General features: G+C 41.4%; 1 protein-coding gene across 1 annotated transcript in view; it reads right to left on the bottom strand.

The window, feature by feature from the left end:
• Positions 1–4679, bottom strand: part of fam20ca (FAM20C golgi associated secretory pathway kinase a) — a 163817-nt gene extending 159138 nt beyond the window's left edge. The window contains exon 1 of the mRNA XM_034189534.1: positions 4676–4679. The gene's annotated coding sequence lies outside the window, so the exon portion shown is untranslated. The remainder of the gene's footprint in view (positions 1–4675) is intronic.
• Positions 4680–14103: the final 9424 nt, after the last annotated feature.

The raw sequence follows: 14103 nt of genomic DNA, 5'->3' as shown, positions 1-14103 counted from the left end.
ATTCACAAAATACATGGTTCAGGGTATCTTCTTGTCTTTGAGATTACCACGTGTCCTGCTTTCAATGAGCAGTCCGGTTTTGGAGTGAGAAGAAAAAAGACATGGGAAGTTGCATTAGGTTTGAGTAAAACATTTGAAGAGTCTAAGAAACAAATTTTCACCATATTTTTGAATAATCAAAACATGCGCACACTTAAAATTTACAACTAGAACAGAGTATTGGACAGGGTTTGCATCCATTAAACTATATATATATATATATATATATATATATATATATATATATATATATATATATATATATATATATACAAGGTCTCTTAGATAATAAACCGACCCTTTTATTTATTTTTTTAACTATATGGATTTGAATGACATGCGATTACACCAATCATGCTTGAACCCTCGTGCGCATGCGTGAGTTTTTTCACGCGTGTCGGTGACGTCATTTCCCTGTGGGCAGGCCTTGAGTGAGATGTGGTCCCGCCCTCTCGGCTGAATTCCTTTGTTTCACACGCTGCTTGAGACGGCGCGCGTTGCTTTATCAAAATTTTTTCTGGACCTGTGAGGAATATCCGAGTGGACACTATTCGAGAAATTAAGCTGGTTTTCTGTGAAAAGTTTAACGGCTGATGAGAGATTATGGGGTGTTTCTGTCGGTGTAAGGACTTCCCACGGAGCGGGACGTCCTGCAGCGCTTCCAGGCGCTGTCGTCGGCCTGTTTCGAGCTGAAAACATCCTAATTTAAGGCTTAATTCACCCAGGACATCGTGAGAGAACAGAGAAGATTCAGAAGAGGCCGGCATGAGGAATTTATGCGGACATTCCACTGTTTAAGGACATTTTTTTTAATGAAAGACGTACGCGCAAATTCGCCGAGTTGTTTCCGTGACGACTCGGCAAATCTGTGTGCGCCGCGACAGGAAAAACACCTCCGTGTTGAAAACCATTTGTAGAATTCAGGCGGCTTTTAATGGCTTTCAACAAGTGAGTAACTGAGAAATTGTTTAACAGCTTGGGCATGTTCCAACTTGCCCGTTAAGATTTCCAACGGAGGTGTTTTTCCTGCCGCGACCCCCCGCGGTCGGGTCCAGCCCGACATGCGACTCTGCCCGCACGTTCTTTCATTACAAAATGACCGTTAACAATGGAATGTCCGAATAAACTCCTCATGCCGACTTCTTCTGAAAGTTCTCTGTTCTCTGACGACTTACTGCGTCAACAGAGCCTGAAATGTGGAAGTTTTCAACTTGAAACGGCGAGACGCTGCCGCCTCGAAGCGCAGATCGCCGTCAGGCGCCGTGGACCGCCCTTAAAGCGACACTACCAGACCAAAATCTCTCATCAGCCGTTAAAATTTTTACCGAAAACCAGCTGAATTTATTGAATGGTGTCCACTCAGTTGTGCCTTACAGTTTTGAAAACATTTTTATCAAACAAAGCAACAGTCTCTGAGCCATTCCTAAACAATGAAAAAAATCGACGAGCGGGTGGACGACTCCTCACTCAAAGACTGCCCACAGGCGAATGACGTAACCGACAGGCGTGAAAAAACTCTTGCATGCCCACGAGGGTTCAAGCATGTCTGATGTAATCACATGTGATTCAAATCCATATGGTTTTTGAAAAAAATAATAAGGTCGGATACTTTTCTAATAGACCTCGTATATATATATATATATATATATATATATATATATATATTTATTTATGAGGTCTGTCCGTAAAGTATAGGTCCTTTTTATTTTTTTCAAAAACTATATGGATTTCATTCATATGTTTTTACGTCAGACATGCTTGAACCCTCGTGCGCATGCGTGAGTTTTTCCACGCCTGTCGGTGACGTCATTCGCCTGTGAGCACTCCTTGTGGGAGGAGTCGTCCAGCCCCTCGTCGGAATTCCTTTGTCTGAGAAGTTGCTGAGAGACTGGCGCTTTGTTTGATCAAAATTTTTTCTAAACCTGTGAGACACATCGAAGTGGACACGGTTCGAAAAATTAAGCTGGTTTTCAGTGAAAATTTTAACAGCTGATGAGAGATTTTGAGGTGATTCTGTCGCTTTAAGGACTTCCCACGGTGCGAGACGTCGTGCAACGCTCTCAGGCAGCGTCATCAGCCTGTTTCAAGCTTAAAACCTCCACATTTCAGGCTCTGTTGATCCAGGACGTTGTGAGAGAACAGAGAAGTTTCAGAAGAAGTCGGTTTCAGCATTTTATCCGGATATTCCACTGTTAAAGGAGATTTTTTTAATGAAAGACGGGCGGATTGCAGCGTCGGCTCACAGCCGCCGCGACGCTCTGCCACAGGAAAAACACCTCTGCTGGAAGCCTTAAGGACAAGTTGGAACATCTCCAGCTGATAAACAATTTCTCATATACTCACTCCACTGAAAGCCATCAAAAGCCGCCTGGATTTTACAAATGGTTATCAACACGGAGGTGTTTTTCCTGTGCCGCCGCGCCCCGTCGGCTGCGTCCCGACGCGCGGACCCGTCCGCACATCTTTCATTAAAAAAATCTCCTTTAACAGTGGAATATCCGGATAAAATGCTGAAACCGACTTCTTCTGAAACGTCTCTGTTCTCTCACGACGTCCTGGATCAATAGAACCTGAAATGTGGAGGTTTTAAGCTTGAAACAGGCTGATGACGCTGCCTGAGAGCGCTGCACGATGTCTCGCACCGTGGGAAGTCCTTAAAGCGACAGAATCACCTCAAAATCTCTCATCAGCTGTTAAAATTTTCACTGAAAACCAGCTTAATTTTTCGAACCATGTCCACTTCGATGTGTCTCACAGGTTTAGAAAAAAATTTTGATCAAACAAAGCGCCAGTCTCTCAGCAACTTCTCAGACAAAGGAATTCCGACGAGGGGCTGGACGACTCCTCCCACAAGGAGTGCTCACAGGCGAATGACGTCACCGACAGGCGTGGAAAAACTCACGCATGCGCACAAGGGTTCAAGCATGTCTGACGTAAAAACATATGAATGAAATCCATATAGTTTTTGAAAAAAATAAAAAGGACCTATACTTTACGGACAGCCCTCGTATATATATATTAGATGTTTACTCTTCACCTCTTGATTCTGTTGACAAAATCATAACATTTCTGAAGATGTGCTGTATGCATCAACGCAAGCTTTAAATATATAAAATCATGCCATTATATACGGTGTATTCAAAAATATTCACAGCTCTTCACTTTTTCCTCATTCTGTTACATTACAGCCTTGCTATGAAATGGATGGAATTCATTTTTTTTTTCCTTTAAAATTTTATTCACAATACCCCATAATGACAACATGAAAAAGGTTGATGGTTCATCTTTCAGCAGAAGAATGACCCTAAGCACACAACCAATATATCAAAGGAGTGGCTTCTAGACAAGGTGCATCAACACACTATTGAGCAAAGGCATGAATACTTATTTACATGTGATTTCTTAGTTTTTTAAATTTTGTTAAATAAATCTGCAAAAATCTCAAAGAAACGTTTTTTTCACATTGTCATTATGGGGTATTGTGTGTAGAATTTTGAGGAAAAAAAAAATTAAATTCATCCATTTTGGAATAAGGCTGTAACATAACAAAATGTGGAAAAAGTGAAGCGCTGTGAATACTTTCCAGATGCACAACATATACACACATATATACATCAGCTCTCAATAGGGGGAAAATCATGCTGCTGTTTCCTAATATGGACTGGTTAATGTGTTAGAAATTATAGGATGCCACATCTTTTGATGGATATGAAAATTGTCAACCTACAGGAGGCTGAATTCAAAGACACCCCAAAAACAAACATGAAAAATGACATTGCCATTTTGTCCATTTTGCCAAAATGTCATTGCTGCAACTCAAAATGGAACCCAGTAGTTTGTGTGGCCCCCACATGCTTGTATGCATGCCTGAAAATGTTTCTCATGAGACAACGGATGGTGTCCTGGGGATCTTCTCTGAGATCTGGACCAGGGCATCACTACGCTTATGCACAGTCTGAAATGCAACCTGGTGACATCAGATGGGCCGAAACATAATGTCCCAGAGCTGATCTATTGGATTTAGGTCAGACGAGTGTGTGGGCCAGTCAGTGGTATCAATTCCGCCTCAACACGTTTGACTGTGTCTAGACTGGCCTGCCTGCAGTGCCGATCTGTCGCCCATTGAAAATGTGTGGCGCATTATGAAGCGCAAAATACTACAACGGAGACTTCAGACTGTTGAACAACTGAAGTCGTACATCAAGCAAGAATGGGAAAGAATTTCACCTACAAAGCTTCAACAATTACTGTCCTCAGTTCCCAAATGCTTATTGAGTGTTGTTAGAAGGAAAGGTGATGTAACACAGTCGTAAACATACCACTGTCCCAGCTTTTTTAAAATGTGTTGCAGGCATCCATTTCAAAATGAACAAATATTTGCACAAAAACAATAAAGTTTATCAGTTTGAACATTAAACATCTTGTCTTTGTGGTGTATTCAACTGAATATAGGTTGAAGAGGATTTGCAAATCACTGTATTCTGTTTTTATTTACATTTTACACAACATCCCAACGTCATTGGAATTGGGTTTGTGATGCTTTTTTAAGTATTGTGGTTTTTACTTTGGATCATGTATAAGAAAACATATTTCTAATTAAAAGCAACAAAGACAAACACAATAAATAACATGTAACATAATATTTACTGCCTAACCTAAATCCTTCATCACAAATGCTAAAGTTAGTTCGTGTGTTTGTGTGCACATGCAGGATTCCCAAAAGTGTGCTTTTCTGTCAAACCTGTATTTTACCTTTTACTATTTTCAAAGTTGACCAATTTAATTTTAATCAAACTTTCTCTAATCGGGTTCTTTATCACCCACAAACGTAATCCGCTCAGATGAAAGTTGTGGTGTCAAAACACACCCACCTGCAGTCTCGGGAACGATTTTCCTATTTGCTGATAAAGTGAAACACACCTTTCATTAAAACTGCAGGGGTAAAAGCGCTGGCAGCAGCCACTGCAGTCTGCGACCATAGTTAGAGTGGCTGAGGTTTCACAGCATTTAATGAAGAACACTTTCACTGTTTTTATTTGATAGACCAAATATACGACGAGGAAATTTGTTCATGCATTTTTCTCGTATGGAAAATAGGATATGAGCTATTCATCTGCAAAATGGGTCATAAATATTTGGTCATTGACATAATTTTTTATTATTATTATTATTATTATTATTATAACTGTCTGTCAGACCATTTATTTGTTTTTTATGTATTGCGTTAAAAATAAATACAAGCTCAGGGCAGATTTTTTAGGGTATTTATAGTCAAATCATGAGTGGCATAAGAATGTCAGCATTCATAAGTGATGTCACCATATTAAATGATCAAATATAACTGAACTTTTGTAGTGTCATGACCAGGTGTGTGTTGTTCCTTCTGTGCTTTATTATCTAAATCAAAATTCAAAATCAAATTATCAAATCAAATCAAAATCAGTTTTATTTATATAGCGCCAAATCACAACAAACAGTTGCCCCAAGGCACTTTATATTGTAAGGCAAAAGCCATACAATAATTACAGAAAAACCCCAACGGTCAAAACGACCCCCTATGAGCAAGCACTTGGCGACAGTGGGAAGGAAAAACTCCCTTTTAACAGGAAGAAACCTCCAGCAGAACCAGGCTCAGGGAGGGGCAGTCTTCTGCTGGGACTGGGGCTGAGGGGAGAGAATCAGGAAAAGACATGCTGTGGAAGAGAGCAGAGATCAATCACTAATGATTAAATGCAGAGTGGTGCATACAGAGCAAAAAGAGAAAGAAACACTCAGTGCATCATGGGAACCCCCCAGCAGTCTAAGTCTATAGCAGCATAACTAAGGGATGGTTCAGGGTCATGCAGACTAATAAAATGAACAAATGCTTTTGTACATTGTTCAGTGTGTGGCTCCAACAGCTTCACTCCTGCAGCCCTCCTTGGAGGCTCTGAGTTGGATTTCACGTCACTGTCAGATTTGTGCATCTAAATAAATCAAGATCTTAAAAAATTAACAAGAAAACAAATTGTTCTGCCAAAGGCAAGCCTGCAGTTCTACTTCATCTTGCACTCCAAACAAAACAAATGTCAACGTGTTGGAATCTCCTGATCCTAAAAAGGCCCCTGCACATACATGGTGGGCCAATAAAATGTTACCACTTTCTGATCGCGCACAAGTTTTTGAAATGAGAACTTATTCTAAAATTTTATTTACAGACTTGTAACAGAAGCATCATATTATTTGATATTATTTGAGGGATTCTCCGAATTTCTTTTTCATCCCTCTTGAGATGTGTCATCACAAACTTCAATGTGCGTGTTGCAGCTGTAATCCAAAAAAGAGGAGTGTGGAATGAACATGTCATCAGTTATTGAACTGTGTGGAAAACAAGAGACAAAGTAGGAAACCTTTGGTATCAAATGTTAATTTGATGCTTCTGTTACAAGTCTGTAAATAAAATTTTCGAATAAGTTCTCATTTCAAAAACTTGTGTACGATCAAAAAGTGATAACATTTTATTGGCCCACCCTGTACAGTATATGCTTCAACTCAGACAGTTAAAAGTACATGTTATCCACATGTTAAAACTACACATTTTATGGTAGGAGACAAGAAACATGTTGCATTTGCTTTTGGAATTCAGTAAAATTTCACAGTATCATAAAATGAATGTATTGTTGTGATGACAGTTTTGACACAAACCCATGAATGAAACCCATGAACCAGTCCGGTTCATTTATTTTTCCCAAAAACAACACACGTTAAAACAGTCCAATCCAACAGTGAAAAAAAAACAACAAAAAAAAACGCTTGAGCCCAAACAACAAAAACACCAACCGGGATGCGAGCAGAGAGTGGCAACACAAACTGGAAAATCATGAGAAGTAACAGGCGGCAAAACACACGGAGGGAAATCACGCAAATAGGAACACAAAACCGATAAAGACTAGAGGGGTTACATAGGTCCAAAGGGCACTAACAATACTCACAGAGCGCATGAAGGAGAATGAACCCGCAAAAGGCAGGGAACAAGTGAGGGCTTAAATGTCAAACGATTAACTAAACAGGTGTGTGTAACTAAGGAGGCAGGAACAAAAGATGCAGGTGGAAAACAACAGGAAGGTGGCTGAACAAAACTGACCTCAAAAAGTGAGTGGGGAAAATTAAACATAACAATAACTGTAAACATAGAAAGACAGCATGCTCATGAAACAATAATACAAGATGCAAAACAAAATGTGAGACTCAAATGTGTACAAAAAGAAATGGTAGAAAACAAATGTGAGAAAAAAGAAAACAAGTAATGCACAAATTACAACAAGAACTAAGTAACTAATGATCAAAGTACATTTATAAACCAAAAGCAGGAAACTAGTGTGGAACTCAAACGTGTGATGGAGTGCAACAGGAGAACACAACAGGACTGGCAGGTGAGGACACAGGAGTGGAACATGGGGAACCAGACAGGAGACAGACCACCAGGATACAGACACACAGACAGGGATCAGAACATTAACCAATGAACATTTGCAGAACATAATAACACTTAAAGGGGCACTGATGGGGGGCAACCCACAACAGTAATCTCCCCCAACAGATGGCCTTGACGCCCCACAAAGACCCTCTCTCCCACAACACAAAATGGAACCACAAAAAACAGGAGGAACAAAACACAGACACAAAAAACAAAATGGGGGGGGGGGGGACCTGAAACCCCCCAAAACAACAAAAACTCGTACGGGAGGAGGGAGCCAAAAGGCGGGAACCCCCAAAAACAAAATCAGGTGCACACCAGTTATGACATGAATCAATGCCTACACTAAGAGGCTGATTGACCACCCACTATGGGCCAAAGACCCATTTCAGAGGATGGCCTGGTGGCTGGCAATGGTCCACAGCCAAAGCACAAGGATAATAGGAGCTTCCTGCAGGGTCAGGTAGAAGCAGGAGCCCACAGCGGTGTCCGGAGAGTGATTAGATAGTTCACAGATGGTCCCTGCTGAGGCAGGCTGGAGGCTGACCGCCCCCCAGGACTCCATGATGGAGGTAGCAGGACCACTAAACGGCCCCTGGAGTTCATAGCAGTGTCAAGTGGGCTGCTGGACGGCCCACCAGAATTCTCAACGGCATCAAGTGGACTACTCGACAGCTCACCTGAGTCCAAAGTGGTGTCAGGCGGGCTGTTGGATGGCCGACTGGAGTTCTCAGCAGTTTCAGGTGGTCTACTGTATAGTCCACCCGAGTCCATAGTGGTGTCAGGTGAGTTGCTGGATGGCCCACTGGAGTTCTCAGCAGTTTCAGGTGGGCTGCTGGACAGTATAGTTTTTGGCAGAAATGGGACTTTTGGGTGTCCCCAAAAAATTAGGGTGTCCAAAATTTTAGGCACAGAGCAGCGTCATGTGTAGCCAACCCAAAGGGGGGAGGGACAAACGTTAATGCTGTTGTCCGTGTGCAGAGTTTTATTAAAAAGAAGACCTGAAAGTTCAGCTACAATTTGCCAGAAGGTACATCTGAGATGCAAGCCTAGATTTAATGTTCTGGTGAAAGAAAACCCTCCTCTGTACCACTTTATCATGAAGCTATATAACTGGGGATACAAAATGCAAAACATGCACTATGCACAATTTCTCCAGTCACAACCACAGAAGTCTATAACTTCTTCTGGGTTGTCTGGCTTTCCTCACTCTTCTTGCATAGTCACTCAGTTTCTGAGAACTGTCTCCTCCACACAGATTTACCATAGAGTGCCATACTGTTTGTATTTCTTCATAACTGATATAAATAAAGTCCAAGACATATTCAGTGACTTGGAAATGTTCATGTATCCATCCCCTGACTTGTCTGAAGAAAACTGGCAATTAAACTGATTATTTACAGGTATAATACCAAAGGGGCTGAATACTTATGCAACCCATCATCTTGGCTTTTATATTTTTAATTAATTTATATCAAGTTGCAGAGATTTACTTTCAGTTTGAGTCTAAGGAAGATAATTTTAGAAATTTTTATATTGAGAAGACTGATTTACTTTTGTATTTGGCATGCCATAAACAAATTAAAATGCATGAAATACCAAGGGGCTGAATACTTTTGGAAGCCACTGTAGGTGCAAAGTCAGTGCCAACAGTGCTGCAACACAATGAACTGCAACTAGATTAAATGTGTATAATATAGAAGATCCTTGGAACATGTTTCTCAGAATTTCCCCAATTACCGCTCCAAGTAAAGACTGATGATTTAACAAATTATGGCCTAATTTATTGACTGCAATCATAACAATGTATATTTTATTTCTTAACTCATATTTCATGAATACTGTTGTGTGGGCTGCTGAAGAGGAGGTACTGCTGGCCCACCACCACCAGAGGGCACCCTGCCTGGAGTGCGGGCTCCAGGCACCAGAGGGCGCTGCCGCCTCACAGGAGCAGCCGGGGTGACAGCTGACACTCATCACCTGTGACAGCTGTCACCACTCATCTGATCTGCATCGGTATATCAGCAAGACGTCATCTCCACCTCTTTGCCGAGATATCGTTCTACCTGAAAGGTAATATCCTCAGCCTGACTACTTGATAGAAAGCCTTTTTGTTGTGATTTTTGTGAGTGATAACAGACTTTTTCTCCAACGAGAGGTGGAGGTAGCTTCCCTGTCGTGCAGATTGCTGGGTGCAGACGCACCCACGTTTAATTGTGTTTTTGTTCCTCGCCAGCAGTACCAGGTCCGACACGCGGAGGCAGTGGCCACCTGGGAGTTCGGGACTTGGCGGCTCCAGTATTCCCGGGGTCTGGTGGCGGAGGAAATCGTGTGGTTCCGGTTCTGCTTTGGACAGGCGTCTCCTATCTTCGAGCCTGCCCACACGACACCTTGTAATTTGACCTTTGATCTATTGTGGAATCTGTTGTGTTTGTTGTGCACGTTCGCAACAGTAAAGTGTTGTTATTTGACCTATTCTATTGTCCGTTCATTTGCGCCCCCTGTTGTGGGTCCGTGTACTTACACTTTCCCAACAGAATACAATGATTAAAAAAACATTAAAAGAGTTGGTTATTGTTTTTGTGGGAGATTTTTTTTTTTCAGACCTGTGACATTTAAGTCCTGGATCCTCATCAGAATTGGTTTCACATAACCAATATTTCCAACATATTTTCATTAAAATCAGTTCATTAATTTTCTGATAATGGCACTAAGAAATAAAGACACAAACAGGCAATAACAAAACTTCTCAGCGGAGGTCGTGATTAAAAAGAAATTGCATCATTCACACTTATAGCAGCAAAGCAATTATTGCAATATTGTAAAAGGAAGTTGAAGGATTCAGGACAAAGAAGACCAGCAACAAGAAAAAAGTTACATAAAGCGTAGTGCACCACATATTTTGACTCCTAAATGACCTATGGCAAGAATAGTATTATACTAAATAGCTTCCAAAAGTATGTAACTGTAAATGGAATTACAGTAGGGAAATTAGTATTTGACCCCCTGTCAGTTTTGCAGGTTTTCCCACCTACAAAGAATGGAGAGGTGTGTAATTTTTATCGTAGGTACACTTCAACTGTGAGAGACAGAATCTAAAAAAAAAATCCAGAAAATTGCATCGTATGATTTTTAAATAATTAATTAGCATTTTATTGAATAAAATAAGTATCTGACCCCCTACCAACCAGCAAGAATTCTGGCTCTCACAGACCTGTTAATTTTTCTTTAAGAAGCCCTCTTATTCTGCACTCTTTACCTGTATTAATTGCACCTGTTTGAACTTGTTACCTGTATAAAAGACACCTGTTCACACACTCAATTAATCACACTCCAACCTGTCCACCATAGCCAAGACCAAAGAGCTGTCTAAGGACACCAGGGACAAAACTGTAGACCTGCACAAGGCTGGGATGGACTACAGGACAACAGGCAAGCAGCTTGGTAGAAGACAACAACTATTATGATTATTTATTACAAAGTGGAAGAAACACAAGATGACTGTCAATCTCCCTCGGTCTGGGATTCCATGCAAGATTTCGCTTTGTGGGGTAAGGATGATTCTGAGAAAGCCCAGAACTACACAGGAGGACCTGGTCAATGACCTGAAGAGAGCTGGGACCACAGTCACAAAGATTACATTAGTAACACATGATGCTGTCATGATTTAAGTCACCAGGCCTAAACTCAATAGAAAATCTTTGGAGGGAGCTGAAAATCCAAACCTGAAAGATTTGGAGAAGATCTGTATGGAGGAGTGGACCAAAATCCCTGTTCCAGTGTGTGAAAACCTGGTCAAGAACTACAGGAAACGTCTGACCTCTGTAATGGCAGACAAATGTTTCTGTACCAATTGCTAAGCTCCTTTTTTCTCGGGGGTCAAATACTTATTTCATGCAATAAAATGCAAATTAATTATTTAAAAATCATACAATGTGATTTTCTGGATTTTTTTTAGATTCTGTCTCTCACAGTTGAAGTGTACCTACGATAAAAATTACAGACCTCTCCATTCTTTGTAGGTGGGAAAACCTGCAAAACTGACAGGGGGTCAAATACTTATTTTCCCCACTGTAAATAGATTTTTCTTTCTCCTTAATTTTCCAGAGTGTCAAGCAGCCGGTCTGCTCTGTGTCAGCCTGAGCCCGTCAGATCTCAGAAGCTCAGCAGTGCAGCATCTGGTTAGTACTTGGATGGGAGACCTCTTTGGAAAACCAGTGGCCGTGTGTGTTGCTCCAGGTGAAACTGGAGTTGCTTCGGTAAGGGCATCCGGCGTAAAACCTGTGCCAAATTCCAATGCGGATCTGGTTGTATTTGCTGTGGTGACCCCAAACAATAAAGGGAGCAGCTGAACTGACAACTACATTTTCCAGAGTGTCAATATCAGTTCTGTAGTGGCAACCATAAATGAATGGGAGCAGTCAAAAGACAGAATCAACTTGTTGACATTTGAAACATTTCTGGAACTGCTAATCCATCACAACAAACAAGTTTTCTGTCACATGGTTTCAGAGGTTTAGTACAATTAATACTCCTGAGTGAGATTTATATGGACATATAGACTGGTGCATTCAATTCCTACAATAAAGAACTGACAACACAGTTACACATTTAGCTGCAGTGTAATTATGTTAAGAAGTGGACAACAGAAGAAAAATAGTGGAAAATACACTTTCAGCAGGGGCTGCATGTCAAGGCTAATGTTCCTCTCGTCTATGATGTGCGTGTATGGCTCTATTTGCTACCGTCCCAGTCAAACTCCTCAACAAAGAATCAAACAAGGTAAACAAAGGTAAGACCAGAAAAGAAACCTAACCTAACGAGACAAACGTATGACACAAACAGATCATCAAAGATCAGGACCAAACAGGACAATGAAGAGTGAGGAAGAGCACACAGTTGGGGGCAGACCACAACACTTTGTATCTGTTTTTGTATCCACATTCCCTTAAAAAAATCCATAAGCTTAGTCACATTCAACTCTGTGAGGCAGTTTTATGAGCCCAGTGATTCGTTAACTGCTAATTTCAAGTCTGGAAAATAAACAGGCGCACAAATGTCACAAGTATATAAGATATAATTGGCGAATAATGTGGCCAAGTAATAGCAATAAAATTGTTATTTTGATAAATGGCTTGCCTTTGGATATCAATAGCTTAGTTAAAAAACACAGAGCACATACAAAAGCTGGATAAAAAGATTTGACCCTAAATATGCTGCGCATCTAAATTTTTATTTTTTTCCCCTATTTTTCATCATAGTCCTCTTGGGAGTCCGCACACTTCTGACAGCGATGCTGCTGCTCCTGGATCCCTCCAGAAGGTTCAACCTGATCCTCAAAAATGTCCTCAATGATAACTGTGACATTTACAGCTGTATGTCTGTCTTTGCATGTGTGACAGTTCTCTGTCATTCGTTCAGTTTCTGCTGCTTATGCCGGTCTGGGTTGTTGTGTCAGTAGACCAAGCAGTTAGGGGAGGTGATGGTCTAGTGGTTAAGGTGTTGGGCTTGAGACCAGAAGAACCTCGGTTCAAATCCCAGCCTAACTGGAAAATCACTAAGGGCCCTTGGGCAAGGTCTTTAATCCCCTAGTTCAGGGGTGGCCAAGTTCGGTCCTCGAGAGCCACATTCCTGACACTCTTAGTTGTCTCCCTGCTCCAACACACCTGAATCCAAAGAAAGACTCGTTAGCAGACTTTTAATGAGCCTTTCATTGGATTCAGGTGTGTTCAAGCAGGGAGACAACTAAGAGTGTCAGGAATGTGGCTCTCGAGGACCGAACTTGGCCACCCCTGCCCTAGTTGCTCCTGATGTGCAAATTAGGAAACCCCCTGCACAACCCCTCTGCTTGTTAGACCTTACTCTGGTGAACTGCCTTAACACTCCTTATGCTGTGATTTGGTGCCATCTCTGAATCCTTGGTCAGGGAAAGAATGATCCACGTGTCCACGCACATAACACACCTCAGGTTTGGACTTGGGTGACCCTTCCACCTATCTGCACCTACATTTCACCTGGCTGAGGGCAAATACATGGTTACTTTCAAGAGGTGGGAAAGGATCGGTTGTCTGCCCGGGTGGTTGCCATCCAGGACCTGGTGCATTGAGGTGGATGTGGTGACACGAAAAGGTCTCAGACTTGTCTAGACTTGGTGTTGGTCTGTAGAATAGGTACCAGTATGTAGACCTAGGTTTGATTTCCAGTCATTCCATCTGTTTGAGTCTTTGGATAAGATACTTAGTCTGCATTGTCCCAGTCCACCCAGCTGTAAGGGGGTACCGACTTGGCTGATGATCTCTAGTTCACAGTCCAGTATGGTGCAAGTGCAGCTGAAGTGTGTCCAATTCTACTTTGCTGTTTACACAGCTCACTATCTGAGCATGATGTAAGGTGCAGGGTGGGATGTGGTTGGGTTTAGGCTCTTCAGTACTGCTAATTATGGCTGTATTTTGGGTGTAACACAAATTAAATCAGTCAGTTTGTCATCTGTTTTTCCTTGTCTGACCTTTGGCTCATCTTACAGGTTTTCTCTTTAACTCTTGAATTCTGTTGACAAAACATACATTTTCTGAAGATGTACTGTATGAATCAACACAAGCTTTAAATAT

This window comes from Thalassophryne amazonica, chromosome 16, assembly GCF_902500255.1.
Source record: "Thalassophryne amazonica chromosome 16, fThaAma1.1, whole genome shotgun sequence".
Lineage (NCBI taxonomy): Eukaryota > Metazoa > Chordata > Actinopteri > Batrachoidiformes > Batrachoididae > Thalassophryne > Thalassophryne amazonica.
The sequence above is the reverse complement of the archived record's forward strand: the minus strand, read 5'-3'. Positions and strand labels throughout refer to the sequence as shown.